General features: G+C 41.3%; 1 long non-coding RNA gene across 1 annotated transcript; it reads left to right on the top strand.

The window, feature by feature from the left end:
• The first annotated feature begins 174 nt into the window (after window positions 1–174).
• LOC147914911 (uncharacterized) lies at window positions 175–22,539 on the top strand. The gene is made up of 3 exons (XR_015554645.1): window positions 175–847; window positions 17,166–17,324; window positions 22,304–22,539. It is a non-coding gene; the product is annotated as an uncharacterized LOC147914911 (long non-coding RNA).
• The last annotated feature ends 2,261 nt before the right edge of the window (window positions 22,540–24,800 follow it).

Genomic DNA, 24,800 nt, shown 5'->3' with positions numbered 1-24,800 from the left:
AGGTGCGCACCAACGCACCGCTTGCCAGCCATGCTGAGGCCACGTCCCACATACAGCAAGTAGAAGGATGTGCAACTATGACATGCAACTATCTACTGGGGCTTTGGGGAGAAAAAGGAGGAGGATTAGCATGGATGTTAGCTCAGGGCTGATCTTCCTCACACACACACAAAAATAATAAAAAAAGAAATAAAATAAAAAAAAATATTAAAAACAAAAAAACAAAAAGATCGTTTTGGTGGTGCCTGGAGAATGGATTGTAGAGGGGAAGGGTGGAAGCAGGGAGACCAGGTGTTAGAGGCCATCACAGTAATCCAGGTGAGAAATGATGTGGCCCGGGGTGATGCACTGGCTTACTGATGGATTGAATGTGGAGGTAAGGGAAAGAAAGACGGAAATCAAAGATGGTTTCTAAGTTTGGGGCTCGGGCAACCAAATGGACAGTGATTTTGTTTCCTGAAGTAAGAAGTCAAAACCATGGAAATGAAAGGTATGAAGGGAGACTCAGGAATGAGAGTGGCACTATTCAGAGGACCCCATGAATTGCCACTGAGGATGTTTCATATTGTAACCTGGGGTAGGGATGGGGGTTGAATGCTCTCTTAGCTTGGTAAGACCAGGGTTTTCAGCTCCTGAGAAGTAAGGTCCAAATGAGGACCAGATGGAATCTTTAGAAGAGAAATATTCTTCAGATGGTAAAGAGTGTTTGAATCCAGATTTTTCAGTAGAAACCTTGCAAATACTATAGCCCCTTAGTATTTCTCGCCTCTTCCCTCTCACAGCTGAGACCACTGGAGACCATGGGACCAGAGCTCACTGTCCCCCCTTGCCCTCCACTATGTTTGCGGTGAGTAGACACTGAGATATTAGGGGAAAAATGCATTTGGCTATAATAGTTGCAAGACCAAAGAAAGTACTCGGAATAGATTCTTTCCGTAGGCAGGAAGGATGGCATTTCCTGAGAAAAAGGCACCAACTCAGCAGGTGTTAGGAGAGAATTGTGGAAAGAGGCAGAGTATTAGGAATGAGAGCCATCTGTGAGTTATCCGCAAGTGAGTCACAATCTGGGGTGCAGGGCAAGGAACGAGGTTCTAGAGCAGGAGCTTCAGGCCTGTCTCTCTCCTCGTATCCTCAGGAGAACACATCTAAACAGTGCAGTAAAAACTGCTTAACTCCTTATACTGGGAGGCTAGCAAGGCAGAATCCGGAGCAGGGGAGGGTCACTTCCTGCTCAATGTCATCTAAGAGGTGTCAGTCACCACATCCTTACTAGGGAGCACTAGTGGCAAAGAGCTGCCAGCAGATGGCAGCCCAGCAGGGAACACATTACGCTCGGTCCCCTCCATAGGTTCCTCTCTAGAGGGTCGTTAGACACCCTGTGGGAAGATGGGGGGGGGGGGCTTGCCACATGGTCCCCTTTTCCTTGAGTTATTTTGGGTGATATGTTAGTTTGCTGGGGCTGCCATAACAAAGCACCACAGACTAGGTGGCGTAAACAACAGAAATGGATTTCTCACAGTTCTGGAGGCCAGAAGGCTGAGATCAAGATGTCCCAGGGTTGGTTTCTTCTGAGGCCTCTTTCTTTGGCTTGTAGATGGTGACCTTCTCCCTGTGTCCTCACATGATCTTCCTTCTGCACATGTCTGTGTCCAAATTTCCTCTTTTTATAAGGACATCAGTCATTGTGGATGAGGGCTCATGTGACAACCTCCCTTTAACTTATTTAAAGACTCTATCTTCAAATAGTCACATTTTGAGCTACTGGGGGTTAGGACTTCAACATATGAATTTTCAGGAGCCGCAGTTGAGCCCATAACAGGTGGGTAAATCTTCTTACAACCATAGGGCCAGACTAGAACAATGATAACAATCTATCTCTGTAACCCCCCATTTTATCAACATTATCTGAGGAGGGGAGGAAAGGGATATGCTTAAATTCCTGATTTAATTGGGGAGACTCATAGCATGTTATTTTACTCTTGACTCCAGGTCGAGAAATACAAGTTAAGAATACTTTTGAAAATGTTACATGAAAACATTAGAGAAATAAAAAATGGGGTATATGACTTCCAAAGCACAGAGAAGATAAAAAAAAAGAAGACTTAATCCACATAGCAGAAGATAAAGCATCAAGGAAGCATAAAAAACATATAGCATAAAATAAGATGACTATACCAAACATATGCGTAGAAACAATTCACATAGATGTTTTAAACTCCTCTGTGAAAAAAGTTAATATTTTCAAATTGAGCTAATCAGCAAAATCCTATTAACAGTGGTTGCCTGGTTCTATTAACAAAATTCTATTAACAGTGGGAGGTGGGGGGAACGGGGTGATGGGAGACAAGACAGGGAGGGAAATTACTTTTCACTTTTGTGAAAAGGTGCTTTTGTACCTTTTGGATTTTATTATTGTGTTGCTTATTCAAAATAATAAATGCATAATAAAATTAAACCATATCGGGCCAGCCTGGTGGTGTAGCGGTTAAGTGCATGCGCTCCACTTTGGCAGCCCGGGGTTTGCAGGTTTGGATCCCTGGCACACACCGACGCACCACTTGTCAGGCCATGCTGTGGCAGCGTCCCATATAAAGTAGAGGAAGATGGGCACGGATGTTAGCCCAGAGCCAGTCTTCCTCAGCAAAAACAGGAGGCTTGGCATTGGATGTTAGCTCAGGGCTGATCTTCCTCACACACACACAAAAAAAATTAAACCATATCGCACAGGTAGTGTTTTGTTAAATGGTCATTTTATATTGATATAGGGTATATTTATAAGGATTGTATAACAGCCATAAACCTTTAGGCACTAAATCGTATTGTATTGAAATATATAAAGCCAAAATAGTCAGAAATACACTGGGAAACTGTCAGAAATATAATAGTAGCGGGAAATTGTAACAACTCACCAGTCTTTGGCAGACAAACTAAGAAAAAAAAAATACAAAGGTACAAAGGTATCAAGAATCTAAATGATAATAAGGTTGTGGGCCGGCCCTATGGCTTAGCAGTTAAGTGCGCGCGCTCCGCTACTGGCGGCCTGGGTTCGGATCCCGGGCGCTCACCGACGCACCGCTTCTCTGGCCATGCTGAGGCCGCGTCCCACATGCGGCGACTAGAAGGATGTGCAACTATGACATACAACTATCTACTGGGGCTTTGGGGAAGAAAAAAAGGAGGAGGATTGGCAATAGATGTTAGCTCAGAGCCGGTCTTCCTCAGCAAAAAGAGGAGGATTAGGACGGATGTTAGCTCAGGGCTGATCACCCTCACCAAAAAAAAAAAAAAAAAAAAAAGATAATAAGGTTGATTGATTAATTAGCTACTCATTCAACAAATATTTATTGAACGTCTATGACATGCGCCAGGTCCTTTGCCAGATACCAGGAATCAGCAGTGAACATAATGTCTCCATCCTGGAGCTTGCATTTCAAAAAATATCATAAATGATATTTATTGAACTTGCGTCTCATAAATGGAGAACACACCTTTTTCAATGCCAGCGAAACATTTACAAATATTAGGCTCTGAAAGAAATATCAAATTCCCCAAAGCTGAAATTACAATAAACAAGAAATTTACAAACATTTAAGTAACAAAACCCTACTTCTTAAAAACCCCCAAACAGTCCTAAGTAATTACTTTATCAACCAGACAATCCAAATTGCCAACAAAGATGGTTATAAACAGACAGGATGTCTCATGGCAAAAGTTGAAGAACGGGCATAGGTAACACCGGATGATTGAGTACTTGTGATTAGCCAGGCTTGGTGCTCGAGACTCGTCATGCCTTATCTTATACGATCCTCACAACAGAGAGCACAGTGCTCCTATTGTAAAGTAGCACTCAGTAAATATTTGCTGAACGAGCGTATGCAACCCAGAGAGCTTAAGTAACTTGCCCAGCTGCACAGCTGTGACTAGTCAAGCTGGGACTTGCACTCAGGCTTGTCAGACTAATTCTTGTTCTTGCGTTTCCTGCGCTGCGTGATCAACATGATTCACGAAATATGCAGAGAGGAAGACTGATGATTTAGCTGGCTTCAACCAAAACCGGTTTTCTGAGGCTTTTTGCTTACCTGCTTGTTATTTCTCTCTTTATTCTCTCTTTCCTCTTCTTTCTTTCATACAACAAAGATTTATTGAGTACTTACTTCATACCAGGCATTGTTCAACATGCTGGGGATTCAGCTGGGAGAGGCAGACAATAAACAAGTAAATGAATAAATATACAACTTTAGGTAGTGATAAGTGTTATAAAGAAAAGTAAAACAAGTGAAGGAGATAGACTAATAGGTATTGAGGGCTATTTTAGTTAGGGAGGTCAGGGAAGGGCTCTGTGAGGGAGTGATGCTCAGGAAGGAAGTGAGATTTGGGAGGAAGGGTGTTTCAGTGAAGGCAAGAGCAAGTGCAAAGGCCCTGAGGAAACAACCATGGCCTGGTGTAGGCACAGCAAGGGATGGCCGAGTGGCTGGAGCTTGGTAAGGGAGAAAAGAGCTGAAGGGGTGATGTAGGGCCCTAACCTTTGTTGGTCATGGTAAGAGTCTGAGTGCTGTCACAGGCATCATCAGCCACTGGAGAATTTGGAGCAGGGGCGATGTGATCTGATTTAGGTTTTACTGTTATCCTTTGTTATGAAGAGAATGGATTATAGAAGGGCAAGACTAGAAGTCAGGAGACCAGCGAGGAGGTTATCACAGTAGCCCAGGTGAGGGATACTGGTGGCCTGGACCAGTGTGGTAAAGGTAGAGTTGAAAGCCGGCCCCATGGCTTAGTGGTTAAGTGTGGGCACTCCGCTGCTGGCGGCCTGGGTTCGGATCCCAGGCGCACACTGACGTGCCAGTTCTCCGGCCATGCTGACACCGCGTCCCACATACAGCAACTAGAAGGATGTGCAACTATGACATACAACTATCTACTGGGGCTTTGGGGGAAAAATAAATAAAATTATTAAAAAAAAAAAAAAAAAAGAATATCTTTGGGCCGGCCCCGTGGCTTAGCGGTTACGTGCTCGCGCTCCGCTGTTGGCGGCCCGGGTTCGGATCCCGGGCGCGCACCGACGCACCGCTTCTCCGGCCATGCTGGGGCCGCGTCCCACGTACAGCAACTAGAAGGGTGTGCAACTACGACATACAACTATCTACTGGGGCTTTGGGGGAAACAAATAAATAAATAAAATTTAAAAAAAAGGTAGCGTTGATGAAGAGTGATCTGATTTGGGAGAGAGTTTGAAGATAGAGCCATTGGGACTGGCTGAAGGGTTGCATGCATGGCTGAACCCTAAGATTTGGACCCAGTGATGAGTTGGGTGGTGCCATTTATAAACATGAAGAAGCACAGGGAAGACTGTTGTGTGGGGCAGGAATGGAAGAGTGAGTGTAGTCAGAGAAAAGAGGGTAGAGGATAGAGAGACTGGCAGGAGGAGGAGAAGCCAGCAAAAGGATCCCCTGGCAAGGTGGGAGGAAAACCAGGAGTGTGATGTCCTGGAGGCTAAGCCAGTGTTTAAAGAAGGGAGTGACAACCCTGTTAAATGCTCCTAAGAGGGTGAGTACTGACCATTTGGATTTGGCAAAATTATCTTAACCAGGGTGCTTTCACTGGAGTGGTGGGGATGTGAATGGAGAAGAAAGGGTGACCCGACATTTGAGGAATGCATTCAACATGAAAGACCAAAAAACAAATAGAAAAAAGGAATTTGCAGGGAATAGATGTCATAAGAAGCACTGGTAGATGAGGAAGTTCTTTTCTGGTTGCTTCTCTTTTCTTTGTAAAATAAGAATTAAGATCACTAGCTGAGGATGGCAGGGTGTTGCCATTTGAGGACAGAAGGGGTATGAAGTATTATTTCAGAGAGCAGGAGAAAGAATAGAGTGGGGAGACCCTAGGATTGTTGAGCAGTGCTAAGAGCCTACCTCTGATTCGTCATTACAAATCCGAAGTGAGATCTGTCAGCATAGTTGTTTATCTCCAGCAATGCTCAGTAGCTCAGGGAATGTCTCATTGTTGGTGGAGTTTGGTTTAATCATGCTTGCAATTTTGCAAATAAGATGGAGGGAGAAGGACAAGAGAATTAAGAGTGTGTGTGCAAAGGAATGATTATAGTATTGGATAATCAGATCTAAACTGGGTGAGGTGAGATGTGAAGACATGAAGAGGGTGATGGACAGTCAAAATGTGGACTAGTCAATGGTAAAGAGCCCAAAGGGTTGAAGGATTGTTGAACTGAGTGTACCAGAGAGGGGACTAGAAAGATGGATAGTGGAGGGATGCTTGAAATCAGGAGATTGGAAGTGGTGCAGTTACTGATAATGACAGAGTTCTAAGGTTTGGCCATTGGAGTGTGTGGTTGGGGTGGGGTGGAGGAGATTAGAGTGCTGAGGACAAGGAACTGAGAGATTGGGGTGTTGGATGGACTGTCTAGGTGGATGTCTTAGTCTACACAAATGAAGACATGATTAATGGTGCAGAAGTAAACATCAGCCAAAATGCTTAAGTCCTCAATGAAGTTGGTAGATGTTGGAAGATGACTGTAACAAGGAGGGTAATGGGTGTTATATAGTCTGTTGGCAAGTGCTTCAAAGAGGCTGGGGTTTTGAAGTTTTCTGGAAGCAATGACAGGGTGTAAGAAACACACTTGCCTTACCTCAGGGTATGTGGAATGTGGGAGAAAAAACGCCTGCCTCTTCAAAGGGTTGCCACAGAGCAGTGGCTTCGGAGGAGAGCCAACTTCCCATAGAAACTGGGAAGTTTCTATGAGAGCAAGAAGTCAGAGAGAAAACTGAGAGAGGAGGTTGACGATTGGGAGCATTTTGTTGACCTTAAGTCAAAGGGGTCCAAGGAAAGGATTTGTGGTAGGGTTGGGGGTGAGGTAGAGATGAAACCCAAAAGCAGAGGGAGAGAGTCATTGGGGATAAGTCAAGGTGACAATGGATCCCCTGGCAAGAGTGAACTTCTGGCGTGGTGCCTACAATTAACAGAGATATAAGGCATGGTATCTCGGTGAAAGGTAGGAAGTTAGTTTTAGTTGTCATCTCTGTCTTGGGATTGGTCTCTTAGGCAGTTTGCAATAATAATAATAACGTATAACATCTATTGAATGCTTACCATGCTGAGGACTTTTCTAAGCACTTACATTTATTAATTTCCTTATCCTCACGATAACCCTGTTACTATCCCCATTCTACAGGTGAGGAAACAGACATAGAGAGGTTGGATAACTTGCTTGAGGTCATGAAGCTAGTAACTGGGAGGCTTGGATTTAAACTCAGGCTATTGATCCCTAAGCCTTGTCTTTTTTATAATTTTAACAATATATTTTATTTAACCAAATATATTCAAAATGTCATTTCAATGTGTAATCAATATAGAAAGTTATTGAGATATTTTACAGTCTTCATATGGTCTTCAAAATCTGGTTTGCATTTTACACTTGAGACCTGTCTCAGGTCAGACTTGCCACATTTCTCCTGTTCAATAGCCACAAGGGGTGAGTGGCACTGTATTCACTCCTGAGCTGTGACTTTCATCATATTCCATTCTGCCTCCCACTGTAGTGACGAGATGGGCAGTGTTTGGAGGGGGGAGTAGTGATCTTACCAGGAGCTCATGGATCTATCTCTGTGGGCCTTCCTTAAATCCCTCCATGTATTTCAAAGAAAACTTGACAGAAGTTTTTCTGATTCTTTGCATGGCTAATCATCAAGGAAAAAAGGGCTTTCATAGTAAGCCTTACATCTCTGTCCTGGGAAATTGTGTCATTTTCCAACAAGCAGTATGGTGTAGAAGTTAAAAGTGCGTACTCTGGAGCCAGATTGCCTGGGTTTGTTTCCAGGCTACCCTACTCGACCTTGTTTAAGTTACTTAACCTTCCTGCACCTCAGTTGCCTCATATGTAAAATGCGGGATAATAATAATACCAACTTGCAGGTTTGTGGTGAGGATTAAATTGATATAAAGTGCTTAGAACACAGCCTGGCACAGAGTAAGCACTATATGAATATTTGCTCTTTGCACTTTCCATGCCAGGCCAAGAGAGTGTGGATCTCAGAAGAGCTTCTCCAGGGTTTCTGGATTGGAATCTGCCTGGGTTCAAACCAAGTTTATCTAAATCCATAACCCATGGCCTACCTTTCAGTAACTGATTGATGAATTAGACAGGAAATCAGCAAGGATATAGAAGAACTCAACACCATCAACCAACAGGACGTAATCAATACTTGTAGATGATTCCACTCAACAACAGCAGAATACACATTCTTTTCAAGCACTCATGGAACATATACTGAGATACACCATATCCTGGGCCATAAAACCAACCTCAGCACATTTAAAAGAACTGAAATCATACAGAGTGTGTTCTCTGACCACAATGGACACAGACTAGAAATCAATAACAGAAAGATAATGGGAAAATCTCCAAATGCTTGGAAACAAAAAAACCCATGGCCTCACTAGCACGTGGGTACTAACTGGGGCCATTCATGGTAACAACCTGTAGCTTGCTGGCTCTTGTCTCACCTGTGTAATGCTCCCAATGTGAAAGCAACAACTTCCAAACCTGCCAGTCAGCCATGTGCCAGCACCATTCTTTTGGGTTCTCTGGAGTTCTCAGTGGCCCCCAAAGTCACATTGTGTCCCCCAAGAAGTGGGAGGAGCTCTTTCTGTGTGTGACTTTGTCTCCTGAGATCCAGGCACTCTGCTGTGCTCTTTGTGCCCCACGGCTTCACAGTGGCTCCTTTGGCCTCTGCTTATGTTTCCTCTCTTGTAGGCCTCAGACCTGAGTCCATAAGGCCATAAGGGTTGGGATTAGCACTCCACACAGACCTATGTTGCCTTCCTCATCCCATGTTTATACCCAAGTACCTGCAAACTGCCTTCCTCCTTCCTTGGCTAGAAACTCCATGCAAAGCATCTCAGGTAAATCAACTCCCCACCTGCCAGGCAGGCCCAGACTATCTTGGGTCCTGGTTTGGTTCCAAGCTGGGACACTTTCTACTTCCTCCTTCATTTGTAATAGAGAAAAATTAGGAACTGCTTAAATGTCCATAAGTGGGACTGGGTATGTTGCATTCATAAAGTAAGCTAGTATACAGCCATCCATGAAAAGAGACTGTCCAGTGCCATGAAAAACTGTTCATAACATTGTTATATTTAAAAAAGCAAGCTAGTTAGCATTAAGTAAACTATGATAAAAGTTTTGTAAAAATATGTACATTCTGCTAAAAGAGACTGTAATCACACCAAAATGGCAATGGTGCTTATCTCTGGGTGTTGGAATTGAGGGTCATTTGAATTTTCTTTTTAGTGTTTTCTGTATTTTCTAAGTTGCCCGGTTGTTGCCTCTAATACACCTCATTCTCCGTCTCTACCGTCTCCAGTCTGCCACGACCACTCTATTTTTTTTTTTTTGTGAGGAAGATCAGCCCTGAGCTAACATCCAAGCTAATCCTCCTCTTTTTGGTGAGGAAGACCAGCTCTGAGCTAACATCTATTGCCAATCCTCCTCCTTTTTTTTTCCCCCAAAGCCCCAGCAGATAGTTGTATGTCATAGTTGCACATCCTTCTAGTTGCTGTATGTGGGACACGGCCTCAGCATGGCCGGAGAAGCAGTGCATCGGTGTGTGCCCCGGATCCGAACCCGGGCTGCCAGTAGCAGAGCACGTGCATTTAACTGCTAAGCCACGGGGCCGGCACCATGACCACTCTATTGAATACGGTCGTCCCCCCCATCTGAAGTTTCAGTTCCCCACCTGGACCATCAACTGTGGTCCAAAAATATTAAATGGAAAATTCCAGAAATAAACAATTCATAAGTTTTAAATCTCATGCCATTCTGAGTAGGGTGATGAAATCTCACACCATCTTGCTCTGTCCTGCCGGGGATGTGAATCATCTCTTTGTCCACCGCATCCACGCTGTATTCGCTACCTGCCCGGTAGTCACTTAGTAGTCATCATCACAGTGCTTGTGTTCAAGTCACCCTTATTTTACTTAATAATGGCTCCAAAGCGCAAGAGTAGTGATACTGGCAATTCAGATATGCCCAAGAGCAGCCATAAAGTGCTTCCTTTAAGTGAAGAGGTGAAAGTTCTTGACTTAATAAGGAAAGAAAAAAAATCATATGCTGAAGTTGCTAAGATCTACGGTAAGTATTACAGTATATTGCTTTATAATTGTTCTATTTTATTGTTAGTTATTGTTATTAATTTCTGACTGTGCCTAATTTATAAATTAAACTTTATCGTAGGTATGTACAGGAAAAAACATGGTGTGTATATATATATATATATATATATATTATAAGGTTCAGTACTATCCACGGTTTCAGGCATCCACTGGGGGTCTTGGGGTGTATCCCCGTGTATAAGGGGGGACTACTGCACTCTGTGTCCTTGTTGCTGAGTCCAGGGGACACTTCTTCACCCTTATCTTACCTGACCTAAGCAGCATCTGACGCAGCTGAGCACCCTTTCTTTGTTTCTGAACTCTCCTAGTTTTCCTGCTACCCTCAGGACTTCTCCCTCTCCTTCCTCTGACCAGCCTTACATTTTGGCCTTCACCAGGCTTCTGTCGCTAAGGCCTCTTCTCGTTCTGTCTAGGTGCCTTCATCCACTCTCCTAGTTGTGTGAGTTCCATTTCACATATCAACTGCCTACCAGAATCTCCATCAGGAGGTCCCACAAGCATCTCAAACTTCACAAGTCCCACCCTGAATTCATTACCTTTCTCTCCCACCCTCTTCCAGCTACTCTAACTCCATTCTTCTTCTTCTTGTGTCCCCACTGTGAGCAGATGGCACCTTTTCTATCCATTTGCCCTAGCTAGGAGCCAGGAGGCCATCCTTCACTCCTTCAGCTCCTTCCCCTGCCCTCCCCATGCCCCAAGATCTATTCATTGATATTGTTATTTCTGCCTCCTCATGAGCCCAGGATCTACCTGTTTCTCGCCAACATTGAGGCACCATCAGCTCTTGCCTGTATTATTACCAAAACCTCCTAGCTGATCTCTCTCCTCAGGTCTTACTCTCTCATAGTCCATTTTCCCCTTAGTATAGCAGGAATATCTTTTTACAATTCCTTTAGGAAATGCTGAGTGGCTATTTTGTCCTAGGCACTGTGCTAGGGCATAGTTATAAACAAGGCAGACAAGGTCTCCCCTTTCCTGGCATTTACTTTTTAGTGTGTGTTGGAGGAGGAGGGGTAATAAACATACATAAATGAATGAGCCAATAAAATAACTGTGATAAGTGCTCAAAGAAAATAAAAGAGTAATGTGATGGAGAGTGAGGGGTAAGGGGAGCCTCATCTCATCCTAAACTCTAACCACATTGAACTTCTTGTAATTTGTCTCAAGTGCTTTGTTTACTTTTGCCCCAGGGCCTGTGTACATGCTGTTAGTCTTTTTTCTTCTTTTCCTGGGTAACTCCTACTTGTCCTTCAAGTCACTGCTTAGATGTCATTTCTTCCAAAAGGCCTTCCCTGACACCCTGAGGCTATCTTAAATGCCTCTTCTTTGTTTCTAAGAGTCTATAACTCTTTCATCATCACACCAATCACACTGTACTGTAATTTTCCTGTTACTTCTGTTTCTTCCAGGCCTCCCTCCAAGCCAATGACTTTCAGATGTTTTGACCATGATCTACAGTAAGAAATACATTTTATATCACGATGCAACACATACACACACGTATATAGAAGCAAAACAAATGTTTCACAAAATATTTACTCTTACTACATGTGATACACCTAATATTTTTATTCTATTCTTTTTCTTTATATTTTTGGTGGGGAAGATTGGCCCTGAGCTAACATCTGTGCCAATCATCCTCTGTTTTTGTATATGGGATGCTGCTACAGCATGGCCACCGATGAGTGGGGTAGGTCCGCACCCGGGATCTGAACCCATGAACTCCAGGCCACCTAAGTGGAGTGTGCAAACTTAATCACTACGCCACCGGGCTGGCCCCTATTCTATTCTATTCTATTCTATTTCATTACAAAAAGAATGCTATTTGAGGCCCACTAAATTGACTTTATGACCCACACAAAATCTCATGAGTCTGCATTTTGAAAACCTTGCCCTAAACCAGGGGTCAGCAAACTTTTTCCATGAAGAGCCTGTTAGTAAATATTTTAGACTTTGCAGGCCATATGGTTTCTGTCACTAGTACTCAAACCCTGCTGTTTGTATCATGAAAGTAGCCACAGACAATACATAAAGAAATGGTTGTGGGTCTATTTCAATATAAATTTATGGACACTGCAGTTTGAATTTCATATAATTTTTACACCATGGTATAGTCTTCTTCTTTTGATTTCTTAGCTTGTAGGCCATACAAAAACAGGTGGTAGGCTGGATTTGGCCAGAGGCCGTAGTTTACTGACCCCTGCCATAGACCGTAAGCTTCATGGAGGCAGGGACCACCATCTGTCTTTTTTCCCCATTTCATCTCTAACATAAAGCCTTGTGTGCATTCAATCAATATTTATTGAATTATTAAAGAGAGCAATTTGTAAATTAAACATTTTTTATTACAAAGGTACTTTGTGTTCATAGAAGAAAAATGAGCAATACAGGTAAACAAAATCAATAAACAAATCCTTAGTAATCCCACGACTCAGAGAGAACCATATCCTTTCATACTTTTATGCAGTAGAGGGCAGGAGTTTAGGGAACGATTATTTTCCAGCCAAGGGAGTGGTGCACAGTTCTATTTCCCCTCGACCCGCCAGGGAAAACAATCCTTTTATGGCTGTAGGGTTTCCCTTTTATGGCTGTAGGGGACATCCAAGGTGGTGAGGTCTTATCCTCATCTGGGGGTCAAGGAAGTCCTCCCTCCCTAAAGAAGTGATGTTTAGGCTGAGAAGGAATTAGTTGAGCAAGAAAGTGGGGAAGTTCCACAATGAGAGAATGTGGTGTTTTCATTTACAGGCATCTGACTGGAGGGTAGAGAGGGGGCAGGAAGTGGCATGAGATCACCCTGCAGAGGTTGGCGGGGACTGCGTTAACAGGACCTTGTCATCTAGGTCTAACTACCAGTTTTCAGGAACTAAAGGAGATAGAGGAACAAATTAAAAAACACTCTGAGGAAGTAATCAGCCGGATCCAGACATGAGGAACATTCTACAGGACAAATAATTCAGTTTCTCATTTAATCAGTGGCATGAAAATAAAAAAAGAAAGAAAAGGGAGGGAGGGCTGTTGTAGAATAAGAGATTTAGGACACATAACAGCCAAAAGCCGGGTGTGGATCTTATTTATTTCTTGATTGGAACAAACCAACTGTAAAAGGCATCTTTGAGATAACTGAAAAAATTTGAATATGAACTGAATATTATAAGCTATTTAAGCATAATTGTTAATTTTACTGGATATGATAATGGCATGGTGGTGTTCTTTTTTAAAAAGCCATTATTAGTTATAGATACATATAAATGAGATGACTGAAGTCTGGGGTGTGCTTTAAAACACACTGGGAAAAAGCTGGGGGTGTGATATTGTGATATAATAAGAAATATGTATTTGGTCTTTGACCCAGGTTCCTGGCACAAGTTCTTCTAAAACCCTTGGAATTTCTTGAATGATAGGGATAAGAGGAGCATCTCTTGTTATTTATAATAAGCCCCTTTCAATCATACCTGCGTTTATGCTAATGAGGTGACTCTTGCTGGGCCCCTAGATAACTTCTGGTTTATTCCCCAGGAATAACCTTCTATGTGTCTGGATTGTACAGCCATCTGTGATTGTTTAATAGGGAGCTGTGGGTCCTGTATCAACCCAAATATGCTTTTCTACCCTGCAGCATTCAAAACCAAAGATATGCCCCTAAATTAGTCACTCTTATAATCCATTTTAGTAAAAGGGTCTTCTGGAAACTGAGGATACCAATCTACAAAATGAAGCAACTCCTTCACACTCTACAGCCCCTGGTTTCAGTAGTTTCTTGGTTTTGCCCTCCCCCCATGTTGACCCCCTTCTTGGTGACCAGAGGCCTTAGAGATACTTTCTGCTGTCACTGCATAATTTTTCACTGTGTGAACAGCTTCGAGGCTAGTGGCCGAAGCTTAGACTGACCAAAATTTGAGCTTAGTGTAGCATCCAAGTCCAAACCAGAACTCTTTACGTTTCTTTCTTTTTATTTATTTATTTATTTATTTATTTATTTATTTATTTATTTATTTATTTATTTATCTATCCCCCCCCAAAGCCCCAATAGATAGTTGTATGTCATAGCTGCACATCCTTCTAGTGCACTATATGTGGGATGTGGCCTCAGCATGGCCGGAGAAGCGGTGCGTCGGTGCGCGCCCGGGATCCGAACCCGGGCCGCCAGCAGCAGAGCGCATGCACTTAACCACTAAGCCACGGGGCTGGCCCTACATTTCTTTTTACTATTACAGATAATAACCAAGGAATTGTGTATTTCACTTTTTTCTTATTAGTTTGCATTTCCTTATGCATCCAGTGAACCAACCCCTGGGAGTTTGATCCAGTTCTAAATTCCATTGGTAACTTTAACCTTTAGGAACTGATTGCCACACAGCTGCTGTTCCATATCATGGGTGGCCATGCAGCCACCCAGGAATCAAAGGTTTCTCACCTGCCACCCTTTCATTCTTTCTCTTTCCAAACCACATATTTCTGTGAGCCAGGACCAGTCTAGCAAATCTCACTTCTGACACCAACTATTAGCTGTTTTTACTACCAGCACTTCTGACACCAAATTTGTGGGTCCCCCACCCCCCGCTGACACCAACCAATTCTCCAACTACCCAGACACCAACTGAGTGTCCTACAATTCAGTCAATTCTGACACTAAATACCCAGAATGAGCTTAATCCCATAAGACTGTCCCTACTTCAGATGCCAATCACAAGTCCTGGGCCTCCCGTACTTCTGACCACTGACTATAAATCAAGGGTTCCTTCCCCTGTAGGGGATGAAGACAATTCCTCTACCTACTCTAGGTCCTTCTGGCTGGGCTATGAATTAAACTGACATGAGAGAGAATAACAGGAGAAAAATCAAGCAAGTTTAATAACATGTATACATGGGAGAAACCCAGGAAAACTGGGTAACTCAGCGAGAATGGCTGAAGCTGCCACATTAAATAGCATCTTCAGCTAAAGACAAAGGAGGATGTTGGGGGTGGGGGGGAGTCAGTTATGAGAGATTATCAGAAAAGCACAGTAAACAAGAGCAAGGTTATTATGCAGATTTAAGTCCTTGCCTTCCGCATTGATAAGAGTTTCTAGAGATAAGGTCATCCCCCCTCTTCCTCTTCCTGGTACAGAGAGGGAGATATCTTTACAAATGGAGATTTTCCTTACAAATGTAAATGTCTCTTACAAAGAGTAACTTCTACTTGGTTTTCAGAGCTTCTTCCCTGTCTTAAAAGTAACCAGCCCAACGTAATCCTCATGCCAAAGAGACACATCTTGAGGTGGCCAATTCTGATCCCCTACAACCCCCTCCTCAGGTTTGATAATTTACTAAAATGGCTCACAGAACTCAGGAAAACAGTTTATTCACATTACTGGTTTATTATAAAGGATACAACTTAGGAACAGCCAAGTAGAAAGACGCATAGGGCAAGGTACGGGGGTGGGTGGGTGTGTAGAGCTTCCATGCTCTCTCCAGGTGCACCATCCTCAGTACCTCAGTGTATTCACCAGCCCAGAAGCTCTCTGAACCCCACTGGTTAGGGATTTTTATGCAAGTTCCATCATGTAGGCACGATTGATAATCTTGGTGATTAACTCAATCTCCAGCCCTTCTCTTCTCTCCAGGGGTTGAGGGGTGAGCCTGAAAGTTCCAGCCCTCTAATCACAAGGTTGGTTCTTCTAGTAACCAGCTCCCATCCTGAAGTTAAATAAGGGCCCATGTTGGGGCCCAGGGCAGGCCACCCCAAAATATCCCACAATAGGATATTAATTATTTAGAATTAAAGTTACTTGAGAAGCAAAAAGGCATTCTGACCCTTTTGTCTCTGTTCTCCTGAAAGCAGGAAATACATCTCCCATGTGAAAGGTGCTGTGGAAAATCAAAATTGGCCATCTCAAAATATGTCTCTTTACCTTGATTATTTTCTCTGAAAGAAAATTTGACCTTCCCCCAAATTTAGTTTTTTTTTAGGGTTTTTGCTAAGCCCATTCTTATCAAAGTTCTGTTTACCAAACATTTACATTTGTAAGGGAAATCTCCATTTGTAAAGATATCTCCCTCTCTGTACTGAGAAGAGGGGGGGATGACTTCATCTCTAGAAACTTATCAAGTGGAAGGTGAGGCTGCATAATAACTTTACTGTGCTTTTCTGGTAATCTCTCATAACTGACTCCCCCATCCCAAAAATCCTCCTTTGTCTTTACCTAAATCTATTTAAGAAGAGAACGTCCCCCATTTTTGTTGAGAAACTGTTTCCCTGGTTTCTCCCATGTATACATGTTATTAAACTTTGATTTTCTCCTGCTATTCAGTCTCATGTCAATCATGTCAATTTAATTTGTAGCTCAGCCAGAAAGGACCCACAGTGGGTGGAGGATAGTCTTCCTCCCCTTCAGTGCTCTCCCTGCATCCTTATCACCAGAGCTAGGGAATTCAAGGCCGAGAAGCCTGCATAAACAAATCTTGCTAATTACGTACCCAAAACCTAAGTTTCTTTGTCCCGTCAATTCTTCACAAATTTACTGTTTCCTTGTGTAAAAGATATACATACTGGGGCCGGCCTGGTGGCTTAGCGGTTAAGTGTGCAGGCTCTGCTACTGGTGGCCCGAGTTCAGATCCCGGGCATGCACTGACGTCCCGCTTCTCCAGCCATGCTGAGGCCGCATCCCACACACAGCAACTAGAAGGATGTGCAACTATGACATACAACTATCTACTGGGGCTTTGGGGAATTAAAAAAGGAGGAGGATTGGCAATAGATGTTAGCTCAGAGCCGGTCTTCCTCAGCAAAAAGAGGAGGATTAGGACGGATGTTAGCTCAGGGCTGATCTCCCTCACACACACAAAAAATAAAATAAAATAAACTCTTAAAAAAAAAAAAGATATACATACTGCCTGCTTTGTTCACTCTCTGAGCATCATCTTTATGATTCCCCCGTGTGCATGTAATTAAATTGGGTTTTTCTCCTGTTAATCTGGTCTTGTGTCAATTTTACTATTAGTCCAGCACAAGAACACAAGAAGGGAAGAAAGGGATTTTTCTCTGCCCCGACAGTTTTGGCGAGCCAGCTAGGAGACCCACTGGCTGGAAAACTGCTTTCTCCCTGAGGCTGCTGCAGCTCAGAGATCCTGGGGCATCAGACACAGAAGCCGGCCAGAAGGTAAGTTTTCTTACCACATCAGCCTCCCAGATCTCTGTCTGCAGAGTCCAACGGGAATGAAAGTGGTGAGAGTTTCTTTCTCTCTCTCTAAATTTAGATTGGCAGGAGAAAATATTTGTGAAACTAGTTTCTTGGATTTTAGCCATTTGGCATTTGGTAAACAAGTACTCTTGGTTTTATTGGTCCTTTCCTCCCAGAAAAAGTCTTTGTTTTCCTTTGTCTCTGTCCGTTGTGTCGTTTGTCATAAGGAGGAAGAACCATAGGGCAGAACAGCAGGTTCAGGCCCTTGATAAACCTGCTGTTCCAGCCGGCCTCACAGACAGGGGAGTTTTATGCTTCTCACCTGACGGGTGTCTATTTAACTTTGCTGTGGGTCCCCTCTACAAAAACCAGATGAGGTTTTTCCTTCCATCTTGTTTTATGTCCTGAGAGCTTGGCTTTGTGACCAGTGAAAATATATTTTCTGGTCTCCACCATCCAGAAGGTGCGTTTACTGGGGTGCACCTGGTGGCCAGTGGAAAGACTGGGGTTCTGAGACATGCAGTCACAAGCAGCACTCTGTCTGGCCATGCTAGCTCCAGAGGAGTTCATCATAAAGGGTGTAGTCCTTAAGGCCTCTTGTCATCTCAGCCTTCATTGCTTGTTAGTGCTGGAAAAATCCCATTCCAGTAGTGCCTACCCGGTATCACAGAGTATCGGGTCTACGACTGGAGGCATCCCACACTCTTGAGGGAGACCAGAGATACCATTTTCAGTACACCATCCTTACCACCTGTGCAACAAAGGTCTTTCCTTTCTAGACTATTTTTGAGACTGAACTTTTGGATCTTGTGAGGGCTGCATCCTTTTGCACTCTCTTTTCGGGATGCCTCTTGCATCCATTTGTTAAGCCATAAAAAGGCTTATTGGTTTGAGTTGCTATTAAGGTCCCACTCATCCATGGCCAGACAATGGATTCTTTAAATTGGAAAAACTTCTAAATTGAAAAAAAATTTTTAGAGAGCTCTCATATTAGTATAACAGCTAGCCATTAAGACTTCTTTAATAAAATGAAAAGACAGAAATTAGAACAAAAATCAAGTCCACTCAGATCCCTTATTTGCCTTCAGACATTCGCAGATATTATTTAAAAAAAAATCAGGACATTGAAAGTACAATGGTCTGGCACTAAAGAAGAAAAAAGAAAAAAATAATATAACAGCTAGACTTAAGGGCTCCCTAACAAGATGAGAGAACAAAAATTTAAACTTAACACAAAAATCCAATGTAAACTCTCCCTTTTAAAAATCTGGCCCCATCCGTCTGTTTTAGCTTCCTTTTCCTACAAGATTTACATAGAGTACTCCAGTCTAATCTCTAAGTGTATACAGGTTACTCATGTAAATGCTAAAAGCCAGAAAATAAATTCAGCAGTAGCACCTAGGACAGGCAATAAAGCTTGCTTTGCTGAGATCTATACAGGCTCTACTAACATCAGAGCTTCCTATGCAATATCCTTTGCAGATTTATTCTAGAACTCCCTCCCAGGGAATTTATGTCCCCTGGACAACAGCTCTTTTACCTCTACTCAGTGGCCATTCTGTAATGCTCAGTCAAAACAAATTTTTTTTTTTTTTTTTTTACTTTGTCCCTTCCTTTCCAAATCTAGACCCATCGGTTATTGACACTTTCTCTCCCAGGGATAGCTATTAACCTTCTTATTTGCCTTGCTTTGTGTTCTAAGAGCTTGGCTTAACTTTCTGTCTGCCTGGGACACGAATGCAGGTTGTCAGTTTCTTCTTTGGCTATCTTTGAGAATGACTCTGGATTTTAGGAAGGTGAGAACCTTTGAAGACACCTCTTGGGTCCATAGAGTTATTTAATACTGCCAGAAATATTTACTGTTTGTCTCAGCTGGAAACTGACAAGATATTTAGAAGGATTTTTTTAGTAGCTCTATGGTCAAAACTAGGCCAAATTAAAAAGTGACATTCAGACCCTGATAGGAATTTTTTATAGGCCTTCTTCCCTAAGTTAAAATAAAACTATGTACCAGAGAAAAGAAGAAAATTAGGATTAACGTAATTGGATGGGTAAATCAACCTATGATGTCAATTAAGTTACAGCCCAATTTCTAAGAAATTAAGAACAACTGTCCTTATCTTACAAATCTTTGCAAAACTAAAAATTTGACTCTAAAGGCAGTTCAGATTCCACCCATTCCCTTTCACCAATCCCAAAACCTCCCCTGTTTTTCTCAAAAGACTTGTAACCTCTCCTTATTTAGACTGTTCCCAATTCCTAAGACTGAAGAAAAATTTTAAATCACAATTACCTTGAAACTCCTATAAAAAAACTTACATTTTTTCTCAATGTCCCTTAAAGTTATAAATTTTAGCATGTCTTTAAAATGTAAACAACCTAGGGCCGGCCCTGTGGCTTGGTGGTTAAGTGCGCGCGCTGCGATGCTGGTGGCCCGGGTTCGGATCCCGGGTGCGCATCGAGGCACCACTTCTCCGTTCATCCTGAGGCCGAGTCCCACATACAACAACTAGAAGGATGTGCAGCTACGACACACAACTATCCACTGGGGCTTTGGGGGGAAAAATAAAATAAATAAAATCTAAAAAAAAAATAAAATAAAATAAAATGTAAACAACCCAAAAGATAACAGCCCATAATTGCCTAAGACTAAACCTGGGTAACTCAATCAGTAAAGCCTAAGGTTAGAGAAAAAAAGAAAAAATGTTTTATTTTAAATACAGGCTGCTAGAGACACTCTTTTGCCCCAAATCTAATTCACAGCTTCCTTGTCTAAGACAAATATATCTTAAAAGTCTTCCCCAGAAATATTAGCAACAGCAACAAAAAAAACTTTTAAGTATGTAACCTTACCTTGTTCCATCTTGTAGTGACACAGTTATTTATAAATTAATGAGTTTTATATTATACCTGTGTGGGGGATCAGAATTGGCCACCTCAAAATATGTCTCTTTACCTTGATTATTTTCTCTGAAGGAAACTTTGACCTCCCTGCCACTAACCGCCTAAAAGAATTTAGGCAGTTAGGCCTAAGGACAGGCCATCACCTTAGATAACTCTGGGTATGGATAGACTGGGAGGGTCCTTGCTAAGTCTATTCTTATCAAAGTTCTGTTTACCAAACATTTACATTTGTAAGGGAAATCTCTTTGTAACATTTGTAAAGGTATCTCCCTCTCTGTACCTGGAAGAATGAGGGATGACCACATCTCTAGAAACTTATCAATGTGGAAGGCAAGGCCTTAAATCTGCATAATAACCTTACTCTTATTTACTGTACTTTTCTGGTAATCTCCCATAACTGACTCTCCCCACCCCCAACATCCTCCTTTGTCTTTAGCTGAAGATAGTTAAGATGAGAACCTCCGCCATTTTGTCGAGTTACCCAGTTTTTCCAGGTCTCTCCCATGTATATATATTATAAAGCTTTGTTTGATTTTCTCCTGTTACTCTGTCTCATGTCAATTTAATCCATACCCCAGCCAGAAGGACCCAGAGTGGGTAGAGGATAGGTCTTCCTTCCCTTCACCTGATTCATGGCTAAAATTTTTAAAATAAAAGCTATAAGATCTCTGTTTGTGTCTGTCTATGTATATGTATGTATGTTATAGATATGATATTTTTCTACCTCTGGATGGTATTAATGAAATTCATTTCTATAGAGCTCTATTTAATTAACTTAGTAAGCACTTATATAAATTATTTCTAAATATAACAAAACCAATCCAAATGTTTTTCAAGTTAACATGATATAAAATAATCTTTGGTAAATAAAAACTTGCTGAAGTTTGTTGGTTTAATTAAAATAGGCATGCCTTCAGAGTTATCAGTATTGGATATAATGCAAACATGCAACTTTTATTCTACCTTGGTTATTAATCAAACTCATGTTATCTCTGTTATAAAATTGGTTAGCAAAAAAAATAGTAATGATAACTTAAAATGATGGCTAACTGCTTTAATGTCTTATAAAATTTTCGTAAATAATCTAAGTATGACTGTTAAGAACAAATAAATTATATAGATGTTAATGAAATAAAGATTTTTTAGGTACAATAATTATGTTTTATGGTATATGTACTTAAAAATAACTTCCCCTAGTCTTTTTTTTTTTTTTTTTGTGAGGAAGCTTGGCTATGACCTAACATCTGTGCCCATCTTCCTCTAATTTGTATATGGGATGCTTCCACAGCATGGCCTGATGAGTGGTGCGTAGGTCCACGCCTGGGATCTGAACCTGAGAACCCCAGGCCGCCGAAGCAGAGCATGTGAATTTAACCACTATGCCACCGGGCTGGCCCCCTCAAGTCTTTTTGACGGTTTAAAACTTTAAAGTTTTACTAAGTAAGGTTAAATGATAAAGAGTTCATTAAATATCTATATCATCTCCAGATATAATAATAAAATATTAATTACTGCAGAGGGATTTCTCCACTTTTGGCTCCTTATTACAGAAAAAACTAAAAGATAACTTTGGGTCTATTAATAAATATGTTTTATTAAAAGATTATACTATAAAAAATATGTTTCTAAAAATTATAAAACATATTCATAAATTTGCCAATCTGAAAAACATGAATACAACATACAGCTCACAATTGAATCCTTCTTAGTGTTCACTAGAAATTAACGTTTCTAAGGGTTAAAAATTCTAATTATTTTATGTAATTAAAGCTACTAAAATTAATAAGGAAAAAATCTCTATCTACAAAGAAAATAAGATCTATGTTTTTCACAAAAGGTATAAAAAATGAAAATACATTTTGTTAAAAAAACAACATTTTTGTCTGAAAATAAAACTGATTATTTCTGGAAAAAGAGAAAGAATGAGAAAAGAGAATCTTACCTCATGTGATCAAGTTAACAAAAATTATTTTAAAAGTTTTAAAAATAAGCTTTAATATCAATAGCATATTTATATAAAACTGGAACATAATTTTCTTTTCATCTCTCAACAGAACAAAATTTTCTTGGAATATTGGTCTACTCCTGATAAGAGATTATGAAAGATTTTTCCTTACTTTGTGGTGTTTTATCAGAACTACTTCCTGTGCCTTATCTTTTTTTTTTTTAATTTTTATTTATTTATTTTTTTCCCCCAAAGCCCCAGTATATAGTTGTATGTCATAGTTGCACAGCCTTCTAGTTGCTGTATGTGGGACGTGGCCTCAGCATGGCCTGAGAAGTGTTGTGTCAGTGCACGCCCGGGATCCGAACCCGGGCCACCAGCAGCGGAGTGCGCGCACTTAACCGCTAAGCCACAGGGCCGGCCCCCTGTGCCTTATCTTAAAAGCTGAGTCTTTTCTATTAAAAGAGCTAAAGTTTTATGACTATGTAACCTTATTTGTCTTTGAAATCTTTTTGTCACTTTGGTTAAATAAATAATTAAATACTGTTTAAAAATGATCTGTGATCATATTTAGGCAAGTGTTTTAAAACCTCTTTGATATTTTTGATAAACTTCCCAAAATCAAATTCTAAATGAAGTCTTTTTGACCTCTAGCTAACTTTGGGATTTTTCAGAGGATCCCTGAAATATCTCAAAGGATTTATTCTCTCTCCTTATAAAAAGAGGAATATTAAACTAATTAGACTTATTTGATACGTTAAATGACATGGAAAACATTATCAAATAAGAAATAACATTGTCTTCTTTATGTTGTATCTATATAATTATATGTTAGAAGAGATCCAGAAATTATGTGAAATTCCTGGAAGTCTAACATGTCCTGGTATAAAATGTTGTCTGTCATCAAGAGTGAGGCTCACACTAAATATCAGGAAAAAGTTTTAGCTGACTTTCATGCAAAGGCAGCAATAACAGAATCTATAAGGGTTATGACACATGTGGATGAAGTCCATTCTGCTTCTGCCAAAGGAAAAAATTGACCCCTCGTTGCCAGATTTTTGCCATCCTTTATGTCCTTGTAACATGGCAACAGTCTGCTCCTGAATCAGAGCAATTAAGATCGGTAGACAATGGCTATAAATTAAACAGTCCAGGCTATGGGAAACCCAAGAGAGCTGCTTGGTTCTTCCCAGCTCCTGGCAAACTCCATTTTTCAGTTTTCACATTCCTTCACCCAATAGGAAAAACTATTTCTGTCCCTAGACGTCTCAGAACTCCTCCCTCTGGGTCCTTTGAGCACCTCTAGTTGGACTTCATTCAACTGCCACTTAGTATGGATTGTCAATATGTTCTTGTTATTAGATATATGTTTTCTGGATGAGTTGAAGCCTTCCTCTGCCACAAAGCTGATGACCTCACAGAGGCTATTAAAACTGTTAGAGGGCCGGCCCCGTGGCTTAGCAGTTAAGTGCGTGTGCTCTGCTACTGGTGGCCCGGGTTCAGATCCAGGGCGCGCACCGATGCACTGCTTCTCCGGCTATGCTGAGGCCGCATCCCACATACAGCAACTAGAAGGATGTGAAACTATGACATACAACTATCTACTGGGGCTTTGGGGGAATAAAAAAAAAAAGGAGGAGGATTGGCAATAGATGTTAGCTCAGAGCCAGTCTTCCTCAGCAAAAAGAGGAGGATTAGCATGGATGTTAGCTCAGGGCTGATCTTCCTCACACACACAAAAAATGTTAGAAAATGTGTTTCCCACTTGGGGTATACCTTCCACAGTCTCCAGTGATTGAGGCACCCACTTCACTGGGCAAGTCATCCAAGCTATAACAGAAACCTGGCAAACTTCTTAGAATTATGACTGTTCCTGTCACCCTCAATCATCAGACAAAACTGAAAGAACTAATAGAAAAACTGGATTCAAGCAGAACAAGAATTAATACATGGGACTGAATGAACTGATGAGGATGATTATAATTTTTATAACTTTTTGTCTAAAATATTACTGGTTTTTTAATCTTTCATTTTTCCAGATTTAAGGAAACCTTTTTTTCCTTTTCTCTTAACTCTCTGTGACTTACAGCAATTTGGTGAATTATACTTTTGTAAACAGAATTTATCTTTTTCTCTCTACGTGATCCCCCCAGAATTTGGAAACTCTTAGTAAGTAAATATTATTCCATGGCAATATATTTATTTGTATAAGTTTGAGGAAGAATCTGTTTTCCTTATAATAGGACACGATTGGAAACATTGGTTATATTGCCAAAGCTTTAACTGCAATGTCATATTTGAGAGAAACAGGCATAACCTCAGATATGACCAGACAGTTTTTGAGGAGCAAAAATTGGACTTTATGGAATAAAGCCACTTGGAAATATTGGCCTAATCCCTTGTTTACAGGGTTCCCAGCAATCTCACCAGGTAAGTAAGGAAGGTCACTTATCTGGCAGGTGCAAGGAACCTCAATATTTTGGGGAACCTCAAGAGAAGAGAAAAATTCACCCAAATCTGTAGGTATTATAGGCTTTGTCTGATAAGTCCTTGGCTTTCCTGGCCTTGAGAGGCCTATCTGATATTCCTTATAAAAAGTTCCAGCA

Source organism: Ceratotherium simum, chromosome 16 (genome assembly GCF_057802395.1).
Source record: "Ceratotherium simum simum isolate JZ-2026a chromosome 16, ASM5780239v1, whole genome shotgun sequence".
In the NCBI taxonomy this organism is placed as follows: Eukaryota; Metazoa; Chordata; class Mammalia; order Perissodactyla; family Rhinocerotidae; genus Ceratotherium; species Ceratotherium simum.
Note: the sequence above shows the minus strand (reverse complement) of the source record. Positions and strands in the feature narration are given on the sequence as shown.